This window comes from Nicotiana tabacum, chromosome 10 (genome assembly GCF_000715075.1).
Source record: "Nicotiana tabacum cultivar K326 chromosome 10, ASM71507v2, whole genome shotgun sequence".
In the NCBI taxonomy this organism is placed as follows: domain Eukaryota; kingdom Viridiplantae; phylum Streptophyta; class Magnoliopsida; order Solanales; family Solanaceae; genus Nicotiana; species Nicotiana tabacum.
This window is the reverse complement of record NC_134089.1, coordinates 19,890,217-19,902,196: the sequence shown is the minus strand read 5'-3', so window position 1 is coordinate 19,902,196 and position 11,980 is coordinate 19,890,217. Positions and strand designations below refer to the sequence as shown.

At 31.1% G+C, this 11,980-nt stretch overlaps 1 long non-coding RNA gene across 1 annotated transcript; it reads right to left on the bottom strand.

Annotated features, from left to right (window-relative positions):
* Positions 1 to 3,405: 3,405 nt before the first annotated feature.
* LOC107821495 (uncharacterized) lies at positions 3,406 to 5,784 on the bottom strand. The gene is made up of 2 exons (XR_001656149.2): positions 5,518 to 5,784; positions 3,406 to 5,242 (listed from the first exon to the last, which is right to left on the bottom strand). It is a non-coding gene; the product is annotated as an uncharacterized LOC107821495 (long non-coding RNA).
* Between the last annotated feature and the right edge of the window lie 6,196 nt (positions 5,785 to 11,980).

Below are 11,980 nucleotides of genomic sequence, written 5' to 3'. Positions count from 1 at the left end.
TCCGGGGTTGAACGGGTCGGGCATATGGGAATGGCCTGAGGCCGTTGGATGGGATTGGGTTAACGGTTGAGATTAGACGGCCCTATACGGCGTCGTTTGGGTAAGTGATTGGCCTGATCTGGGTCGTTCCTCTGAATCAATCAACGGCTCAAAAGGGTGATGCCTATACGGCGTCGTTTGGGGCGTCTCTAAGAAGACCTGGTTTGGACCGGGTCATTTGTATTGGTTTGGGCCTGATTTCATTTGAATTTTTGGCCCAAATCCAATATTTCCTTCTTATAATTAAAACCAAAGATTCCTAAAAACCAAAATTAAATTACCTAAATATTAATTAACACCTAACAACAGTTATCACATGAATTAAAACATTTAATAAAATCACCACGACAACAAAAATAGAATAGAAATGCATATTTTGTGATTTTCGCTTTTTAAAACCAAATAATGGTTAATTAATTCCTAAATGTATCATGCATGTGGCATGTATTTTTGTATTTTTTAACTATAGCAAGGCGAGCATTTACGGACAAAATAATTATCAAAATGTCACACAAATCCTCCAAATTGTACCCGAAGGTAACTTGTTTTATTTCTTTTCCGATTTCTTTTGGAGTAGTTTCCGTAAAGCAAAAATTACGTGCTCACAGCTGCCCCTCTTTGTCCGAAAACCCGAAGGGTTTTCGTGCAAAGATAAAGTGAGCGGATATGAGCAATTTTTGCCTGTTGGAATGCTCCGTGTGAAGCACATTTGTCAAAATTAGCAATCGATTTTGTTTTTGTCAAATTCCATAGATATTTTTGATTTTTTTATTTTTTATTTTAGTAGCGCCCTAAGTCTGTCACAATTCCGTGGGTTGTGGAATATCATCCGTCACTAAAATTAGTTTTTAATTTTCTTTTTGTAATGTTAGTGTGTTCTTTGTGTGTATTTGTGACCTTTGGTCATTTGTCAAAATTAAATTCACCAAAATTATCATAAACTTCTTAATATACAAGTAATTATTTTGAAAATAAGTGCTTAGTATATAAAATTACTATAAATACTTATTTTAAATAATTAAGGATCACACATATAATAAATATCTTTACAAACTATTATTGTCTTCGCTCTATGTGTACTTATTTTAAAACTAGTGCTTAGATATACAATATTATTCTAAACACTTATTTTAAAAAATAAAGGACCAAACATACATAAATATCTCTAAGACAATAGAGATTTGAATTTTACATAGAATATCATATATTTAATATTTAAAAAGACAATTAGAACAAGTTGGAACAAAATAATAAAGTATGAGCTTGATAAGCTCTAAAAGTCAATTGATAAGCTTTGAGGTCATAAGTAAGTATGCAAATGATCTACTGTTGAATATTATTTTTTGTACCTTAATCTTTGTTATTTAAGAATTAATTTACTTAACTTATATACAATTAATAATTTTTTATATATTTCATCTAAATTTTATTTCAAAATCCAATTTTCATAATTTTTTTCTTTTTTGGATAAACTCTTGCAATGATTTCGTAATCAAAGAAAAAATATTTATGGGAAAATGCATCAGTACTCCCCTGACCTATACCCGAAATCCCAGCTACACACTTTTTCTTTGCGGGAATCCTATTACCTCCCTAAATTTATTTTAAATGGAATTATTTTCACCCTTAACGCTGACGTGGCAGAGTGTGTGTATTTCACTCTCCCAAAGGAGAGTGAGAAGAAGGAAAAAACGATTTTTCAGATTATTTTTTATTCTTTTTTACCATTTTTTCTTACTTTTTTTTTTCCTTTTTCTTTGTCTTTTTTCTTTTACTTTTTTTTTCGTTTCTTCAATTCCGGCGGATATTCATTCACCGGCGACTTTGTCTAACCGTTTTTCTTCCATTTTTTTCTTTTCACACAAAAATTAAACTCTCAAAAAGATCTATTCATAAGCAAAGCAAAATACACTCAGATTTGGGGGAAAAAAATTCATCATCGAAAAACCTTCCCACGCCGGAAAAAATGATGTATTGAAATTTTAACTGGAAAAAATTTTCTCAGCTTACATTCATTTTTATTTCTTTTGCTCTTCCTCCCACGCATAAATTACACTTTCAAAAAAAAATTATATATATATATATATATATATATATATAATAAAACACACTTAGATCGGGATAAAAATCTGTCGCCGGAAAAAAAAAATTCGCCGGAAAAAATGGTATTTGAAAAATTCCGACGACCACTATTTTATGCCGCCGGTGACCAAAACAAAAAGAAAGAGAATGAAATAACAAAATAAAAATGAGAATAATAGGAAATAAGAAAAAAGGATAAGAAAAAGAAGAAAGAATAAAAAAAGTACTAAAAATACATGTGGGGGCGCGTGTAGCTCACCACTTGCCAAGAGTTTTTTTGTCAGCATTAAGGGTGCAAATAATTACATTTAAAATAAGTTTAGGGGGGTAATAGGATTCTCGCAAAGAAAAAGTGTGTAGTTGGGAATTCGGGTATAGGTCAGGAGGATACTTATGCATTTTTCCAATATTTATTGAAAAATGAGTGTTTATTACGGATAATTTATTATGGTTCAAAATAATATTATCGATATGGTAACTTCATGTGCATGACAAAAAGTATAACTAGCTATAGAAGTTTATTGTCTCTATGAATTTGTGGTATATTTATTTGTCATAATAAATAGTTGTAAATATTAATATAACTATTCCCACGTTTTTTAATAACTTGAATAAAAATAATTCTTTTAGATTTAACATTTTTTGTAAATTATTTATTGTGACTAAAATATTACTACAGTAACTTCAAATGCGTGACAAAAACTTATATTTAGCTATGAATTTTATTATTAAAAAAATTGTACTTGTTAAATCAGCAATTACTACAAATTTTTTATAACTTGAAGCAAAAATATTTATTTAGCAATAATATTATATTTCAAGTAACTTTTTGTCGCTAAAAGATTAGTATTGCTATAATAACTTTATACACGTGGCAAAAACTAATTTTTAACTATAAAATTAGATTGTATCAATAAACTAGTGAATTTGCCGCATTTCGCGCAATTATAAAATTTATTAGTGAAATTTTTCTAAACAATACATATTTGGGTTAATTTATGTGTTAATTCATAACTTTGATTTTGTTAGAAGTTAGAACATATACTTCTATACAATTTATACCTCTGAAGCATTTTAAGATTTATCTATGTATGAAAAATTCAAAAGAGTATTAAAATAAAATAAAAAAACTCAATTTAATACTCGTTGAAGTTACAGAAAATTCATCTTAAGACTACTAATGAAACAAATAGATAAAGTATTATTGATCCTATATTAGAAGACCAGATTTATAAAGATGACGTACAAACTTTCTTATAGCAACAAAGAATCGCACGAAAAGAGTAACGTCAACAAAATAAAAAATTTGTTATTGAAGTCTTGTTCTTGGAAGGTAGATACTTGGTATTTTAAATAAACAAAAGCAAAACACTATATAATAGAACAAAGCTCCATCTACGCTGAACCTCCATCTCTGTTTCCACCTCTCTCTTTCCAACGCAAAGGATAAGCACGATTCTTATTCCCTCATTGCCAAGCTTATCTAGTTCTTTTATGTATAAAAGATATGAACTTCTATCTTCTTTCTGTAAGAAATAGACAAATGCTGGCTTTCTTTCAATAATTAGCAAACTGAATTCTGCCAAAGATGTCATTGTTGAAAGATTTTGGTACATCACAAACACAAGTTATTAGACTATGATATACCTCAATGAATAAACGTAACAGGTTGAAAACTAATCACAAGCCAACAAATTGTAGTTGATCCTTAGAAATCAGGTGATTCCTAGCTATTCTCAAACTCAACCCCTTTAGCAAAGGGGTTCCCACACAATTGCTGCCAACTTCATTTGTTCTAGTATTAGCCTCTAAATGTAGTCATTGAAAGTGATGAAAGCTAAAATGTCAAGTTGAAAAGAACAATAACTACTCTATATTGAGCGGCTATAGACCACATGAAGAATAAACTTGAGAATGAAAACAGCATAGAGAAAAAGAATAGATATTTGATTTTCTACTTCTCTTCGGTCGATGCAATTCTCAAAACTCTGTTGCCTGGAGGTAGAGTAATAACTATGACTTCAATTTCACATAATACTAACAAATAATGACTTAAATTTCATAGAGAAACAACTTCTCTATGGCGATTTGAAAAAAAAAAAAAGAGTACTAAAAAACAGAGGATGAAGAGAAAGACAAGTATGGTCAAATCCTGTATGATAAAAGATAAGAAGGCATCTTCAAATTTGTAGGAAAAGCAAGTTGTTGGTTCTAATTTGCCAAATATTGGTATTGTATCTTTTGCAAGAGTAAGTGCATGTAGTTTATATCATCTCTCCATTGAGTGTTCTCTTCACAAGCTTCATTCTCTCAATTTTAACAGCATCACAATAGATCAACTGTTGTCCTCGTTAGATTGATATTTTCGCATCATGGTGGGCAATTATAGTTGGTTGATTGAGAAAGCTAAAAGGTTAAAATGGGGTGTGAAGAGAAGCTATTAGTTTTGCAACTTTAATTGTCACCTTTATGTTAAGTTTTAACCATAAAAATTGATCACCGTTTAAGCTACCTTTATGCTTTATTTAAATGTCAAACCCCCCAAAAAGGCAGAAACAACATGATCTAAGGAAGAGAAAGAACAATTCGATAAAAAGGCAAGAATATGACAAAAAAAAAATTAAAAAAGATTTCCTAAGCATTGTAATGTTGCTGCAAATAAGTCATTTTCTGATTACTAAAATATTACTTTGTATATTAAATGCATTAGCCGCTCGTAAATCAGAACTTCAAGGGATGGACTCGACCGAATGGCCAACCACTTAATATTTTTGTAGGAGATGAAATCCAAAAGGAGAAGGAAATAATAACATGGCAAATATAGTAATACTAATATACAAGAATTCGGTATAATCAAAATAAAATATGAATTAACAGGAAGTTAAAAATCTAATAATCGAAACTCCATATGATTAAACTATAATGAACATTTAGAGACACTGTATAATTGAATGATCACAATTATTCAAGGCCGTTTGTTTCGTTTTTCTCTACAGCTATACAAGAGTGTAAAAGAATTACCGACCTGCATTTGTTGAGTGGTTTGTCCTGCAGTTGTGGAAATTATACCTCTCTATAGGGTTTTTTGTCGAACACTTCATCGGCGTCAACATAACATGCCCTGCTCATTTGATTTTTTCACATAATAAACTTGGTAAGTACTTGCAATAAGCAACAGTTAAAAAATTTGTGAAATATTCTAAAAGTTAACAACGACAACTACAAAAAAAAAAATCAAGTATATTCATTTAATAACAAAAGGACAAAATCTTAAAATATTGAAATTGGGAATAGATAATAGTAGAGATACCTTCATCTTGCAGGTAGAATGCAGAGAAAACAAACTAAACATGAAAGAGAATAACTATGTTCCAAAACGATAAAGATGAGATTTACCTTGAGAATTGAGAGAAACAACTTTGTGACGATTGGAAAAACAGAATAAGTAATAAAACATAGAGGATTGAAAAGAAAGCAAGTATGGTAATTAAGAGAGCAAGAGTGAGTTACTGTTACGAAAGGAATTTAAGGAGAAGCAATTGTTGGGGTTTTTGCCGTGACTGTAACCGATAGAATTTACATAAATACGGGACTGTGTATTTATCAGTAGGAAACTATTCTTTTCTTTATTTAAAAAAGCAAAGCTCTAAGAAAAGAGATAAATAGAAACCCTGGCATTTGAGAGATGCCACGTCAGATTTGTATTGCCCTGCTTTATATAATTATATAGAATTGTAGCTATTAAGTAACTTATTGCCACATATTTAAATAACTTGAAGCAAAAAGATCCATTTAGCTATAGCATTTTGTTTCAAGTACTTTTTGTGGCTATAAGGTTACTATTGCTACAGTAATTTTAAACTCGAGGCAAAAACTTATTATTAGCTATAAAATTGGATTGTATCGATAAATTTGTAGCTATTAAGTCACTTATTACCACATATTTTAATAACTTGAAGCAAAAAGATTCATTTAGCTATAACATTTTGTTTCAAGAACTTTTTTGTGGCTATACGATTACTATTGCTGCAATAACTTTAAACGTGTGGCAAAAATATACAATTAGCTACAAAGTTTTGTTGTAGCAATAAATTTGTAGCTATTTGAATAGTTATTACTACGATAGTTTGCAACTATAGCAAAAATAAAGAATTAGCAATGCCAATTTAATTTTGTAGCTAATAAATTTTACGAAATTATAAATAGCTATAAAATTTTAATTTTTGTAGCAATTTTAAGGTATTAGCCACGACTTTCATATTTGTAGCCGAGAATTTGTAGCTATAGGTGAATAATGTTGTAGTGTTTATAGTCCTTCCATTCATGATATCAGCATATCTCGCTAGACATGGACTTCGCTATACATTTATAGACTTAGAAAATTTTGGGTTCAATGGGTACTTATTAAAACATCAGGTGATGATTAACTATGCATAAAATCTCCCGACTTATGACCATATTACCAATTATATATTTTTTCTTTTCGTGTATTCTATTACCCCCTTAACTATTTTAAAGTGTAATAAACACCACCTTAAGTGCTGACATGGCATAGAGAGTGTGCACACTCTCTTAAGGGAAAGTGGATATTACAAAAATAATTTTAAAATTGATTAACGGGTACAAGTGTCATATTTTGATTGGACATTAAACAATTAATTACATATAATTAATTAGTCTCATACATTAGGTAGGAAGGTGAGAAGTTCTTGGAGGGAAGGATGCCGGGGGTCTATTTGGAAACAGCCTCTCTACCCCAGGGTAGGGATAAGGTCTGCGTACACACTACCCTCCCCAGATCCCACTAAGTGAGATTATACTGGGTTGTTGTTGTTGTTGCATCATGTTCACATTATCCTTATCTGTGAGCTAGGAATTAGGATTAAAGGGGTGATCCGTGTATTCAGAACGTTCAAACATATATTGTCCACTTGCTCTTTTTATTTATTTATTTATTTATAAAGTTACTAATAGCACATTATCTTTATCTCTTTTCTTATGATATATATAAACAGCACTAAGAACATAAATAAGCATACTTTTCTGGAATGGAGATACACACCAACGCGGTTTCAAAGACAATGAAAAGAAATTACAAGGTGCCGAATAAAGTAATAAAAACTTTTCCTCTTAAGAAAATATTTCTATGAACATAGATAAAAGAACAATAATTAAGAAACTTCTCATCTAAAGTTATTTAAAGAGATGTAATGTGAAAGGATTACGTTTTAAATTGTTTCCTGAAATAAAAATATAATGTCAATTGGCTTGCATAGCATCTTTTTTCTTAATAAAGATGCGGAGCTAGCTCTTCATAATTAAATTTACACCTTACCAAAGGAAATTAATTGATCATTGATCTAAGAGAATTCTATTATATTCATTTTAGTTAAATATAATTAATTTTCTTTTAAGTGAGATATTTCTTTTTGGAGAATAATGAAAGTACAAGTAACCCATCTTAAATGAAGTGAAGAAAATAACGGCAGGTTTTACCTTATTATATAATATAATATTTGCTTGGAGTACGAATATCTTATATATAAATTAGTAGTTGGTTTAATTGTTAAGTTTCTTTCATCTAATGAATTTTTGAAAGTGACATGCTTTTGGACTGTGGAGCAAGTTATAATTATTTTTGACGATAGAAAATGTGGTAATAATCAATTAGAAAAGTAGAAAATAGTACGATAACATCAACCCTTAAGGACAAAGGTTAGTTTTCTTTTCGATCTGCTCCTACAAAGAATATAAAATAAATTTTCAAAAAAAAAAAAGGTAAGAAAAAAATTTATATTATATAGTAATTAATAAACGAAACCACAAAGAAAATCTCAGAAAATAACTAGAATGGTGGCTGATATGTAAGGTAGTAATTAACCATTCATTTTACAAGGGTCCTTTTCTACTAACTAATAATTGCAATGTGAAGTTGTAAATACTGTACTGCAACTATTACTAGAAATTAAATTAGACATTTTATGTGGACTTTAATAGAGGCACATTATCTTTTAATGAACATCCAAGGGGAAGTGTTATAAATATATTATATTATGGATGTTCATTTAGTACTCCGTTGTAAATAAGCTTCCTGAAGAAGCTTATCCATATGGGACTCCACCGTAAATATGTTTATCTATTTAAGTACTCTATTGGAAATAAGCTTCCTGAAGAAGCTTATCACTTTGATACCCGGTTATGGATAAACATTACCCCCGGTAGAAGATTATTTATACCGGATATAATAAGCTTATCCTTTCAGTACCCAGTTATGGATAAATATTATCCCCGGTAGAAGATTATCCATACCGGGTATAATAAGCTTATCCTTTCAGTACCCAGTTATGGATAAACATTACCCCCGGTAGAAGATTATCCATACCGGGTATAATAAGCTTATCCTTTCAGTACCTAGCTATGGATAAATATTATCCTCCATAGAAGATTATCCATACCGGGTATAATAAGCTTATCCTTTCAGTACCTAGTTATGGATAAACATTACCCCCAGTAGAAGATTATCCATATCGGGTATAATAAGTTTATCCTTTCAGTACTCCGTTATGGATATACATTGCTCTCAGTAGAAGATTATCCATATCTGGTATAGTAGCAGCTTACACAACAGCTTCCTTTCTTCTATAAATAGAAGAGATTTCAGTTCATTATGTACATCAGTTTGAATTCGAATAATATATCGGTTTCTCTCTATACTTGTCTTTACTTTATAGTCTTTATTTTATAACACGTTATCAGCACGAGACTCTGCCATCTCGAGCAAATATTTTGAAAGTATCTGAGGTAGAACTTTCTTTTCCTAAATAATGTCAAATCTTTCTAAACTTGAATTTGTAGCCCTGGATATATCGGGCAAAAGCTACATGTCTTGGGTGCTTAATGCTGAAATTCATCTTGATGCGATGGGTCTGGCAGACACCATCAAAGACAAAAATCAGGCATCAAACCAAGACCGTGCCAAAGCAATGATATTCCTACGTCATCACCTTGAAGAGGGCCTGAAAATGGAATATCTTACTGTTAAAGATCAAGTCATACTGTGGAATAATTTGAAAGATAGATATGACCACCTGAAGATGGTCGTTCTTCTACAGGCACAATATGATTGGACTCATCTAAGGCTACAAGATTTTAAATCTATCAGTGAGTATAATTCTGCTATATTCAGAATTATTTCCCAATTGAAGTTATGTGGTGATAATATTACTGATCATGATATGTTGGAGAGAACTTTCACCACTTTTCATGCCTCGAATATGCTCCTGCAGCAGCAATATCGAGAGATGGGATTTAAAAAGTATTCTGAACTTATCTTACATTTTCTTATAGCCGAGCAACATAATGGGCTATTAATGAAAAATTATGAAAGCCGACCTACTGGTTCTTGTCCATTCCCTGAAGTGAATGAGACGAACTTCCACCAGGCTAAACGTGGAAAAGGTCGTGGCCCCAGTCGTGGTCATGATCGTGGTCGGGAAAGAAACTCTAATCATGGTAATAATAATGCACCAAAGAACACTCCTCACCACCAGTAGTGGAAAAGGAAGAAACAAAAGCATGAAGCGGTGCAAGCACCAAATGCAGAAAATGCATGCTATAGATGTGGAGAAAAAGGGCACTGGTCACGTACCTGTCGTATGTCAAAGCACTTGGTTGAGCTTTATCAAGCCTCCCTAAAGAAGACAGAGAAAAATGCTGAAGCAAATTTTATTTCTGAAGATAATTTAGACTTCATGCATTTGGATGTAACTGATTACCTTGCACTCCCAGAAGGAGAAACAAGTCATGTAATCAGTGGTGAATCTGTAGAAATGTAAATATTTTAATTTTTGTTATTTGTAATAGATAGTATGGTTATGTAATTGTTGTACATAAAGAAAAATTATGATTTGATAATGATGTTTACTATAATATATCTTATTTATGTCATTTTGAAGAATATGGATAACATTATTAGATCAACTTAAACTCTAGCAGAGTTTGCAAGAAATATACAACCACAAGAAGTGGTTATATTTCGTATATCTCATTGTAATTATATTTTATTAACTACCAGAAGTGGTATATGCTTATGATCATCAGAAGTGATAATTTAGGCTTTCTATGGTTACAATTGAAGATAAGCTACATAAATATTCTCTATATTAAATGCACGCCTCGATTTGCTCCTGAAGTAGTAAATATTTTAAAAGAGGTTGAGGTATCACAATTTGATGTAATTAATGCGCATTCAGATAATTATGTTCGATTTCCTGAAGGATGAGAACTTTTGATAATATTAATCCATTCCCTGAAGTGAATGTGACAATACTAATAAGTCGGGTAAATATGAACGCGCTCTTGATGTGAATACATTACAATTCACCTCCAGAAGAGTTAATATAATTGAGAGAATATATATTAAATATTTCGTATTTTAAATTTGTTCCTGAAGAAGTAACACAATTGAAATTGCCTCCTGAAGTGGAAAAATATTATGAAGAGGAGTTTTCGTGTGCTTAAACAATTATTTTACATTGTTTATTTGATTGTGATTTTCTCTCATGACACCAGCACTGTCTGAGCAATATTTGATAGTACAAAATGTATCAACAACTCCTGAAGAGCTAAATGTTTGCCTAAAGAATGCATGACACCAGTAGTGCCAGATAAATATTAGATTGTGGATAATAAATGAAGGCTCTCGAAGAGCTTATATACAAATATGTCATTCATATTATATGATTATGGTCAAAACATATGTTGTAGTAAACCTGAAGTTTACTAATACAAATGACTATCATATTGAGACTACAAATGATTGGAAGATTGATAATCTTCATGTTTCCACAATCATAGGGGGTAAAATAATATGTATGTGAGAAGTTACCCGCCTTATTCTTTAATTTGTACTATATCATGTATCACAGTAAACCAAAAGTTTACTAAAGCAAAAGTTTATGCCATAGTAAACCAGAAGTTTACTAAGAGATAGCACATGACATGATAAACTTGAAGTTTTCATTTGCCATTTTTAAATGAGCTATTTGAGAATTCAGATAAGCATATACTAAAGAACTTGAAGATTCTTTAGGAATTCTCATGTGTTGTTTGTTCTCATAATGAATTTATTATACCAGCTAAAGTTGGGACTAAGACCCCTGATTCTGAAATATATAAAAGGTGAATATGGGACCGTTCACCTATCATGTGAACCACTTATAGGTGCATATATGAGATGGTTACATGTGTAATTATTGTCAACCTGCAGTTTGGCATTTGGAATTGCTTTTCTCGATTAAGAGCATAATTTTCAGATTATGAAATCAAGGCAGTTCATCTTGATAATGCTGGTTTATATCCAAGCTGGTTTAACAATGAATACCTCCTATTAATGGCTAAACCATTGCTTATGAGAACAAAGCTTCATGTGTTGGTCTAAGATTTTCTAAATTGCATATAGCAGCACTTGTATGCATCAGATCAACAATATATGATAAGTCCTCCCCTCACAATTGGTTTAGGATCAGAAACCAAATATTTTTACTATTTTTTGTTGCTTGGTATATGATTAATTTCTCTACTATAATACACAAAGATATGTTTCCTATGATTGGGGATATATGTTAGTTTTTCTAACATTTGGGGGATGGAATAAACAATTGAAAAAATATGCTATATGAATCGAATTATCATGATCCTCACTTAGAAGATAATTCAAGTCGAATGCCAGAAGCATTTGCTGATCCAAAATTAAATATCATATTTCAGCTGCAAATGCTCCTATTAAAATTAAAGTCCCTGAAGGATAGAGTTTACTGTACGCATGACGCGTAGTAGACCAATCGGTTCCAAAGGTAAC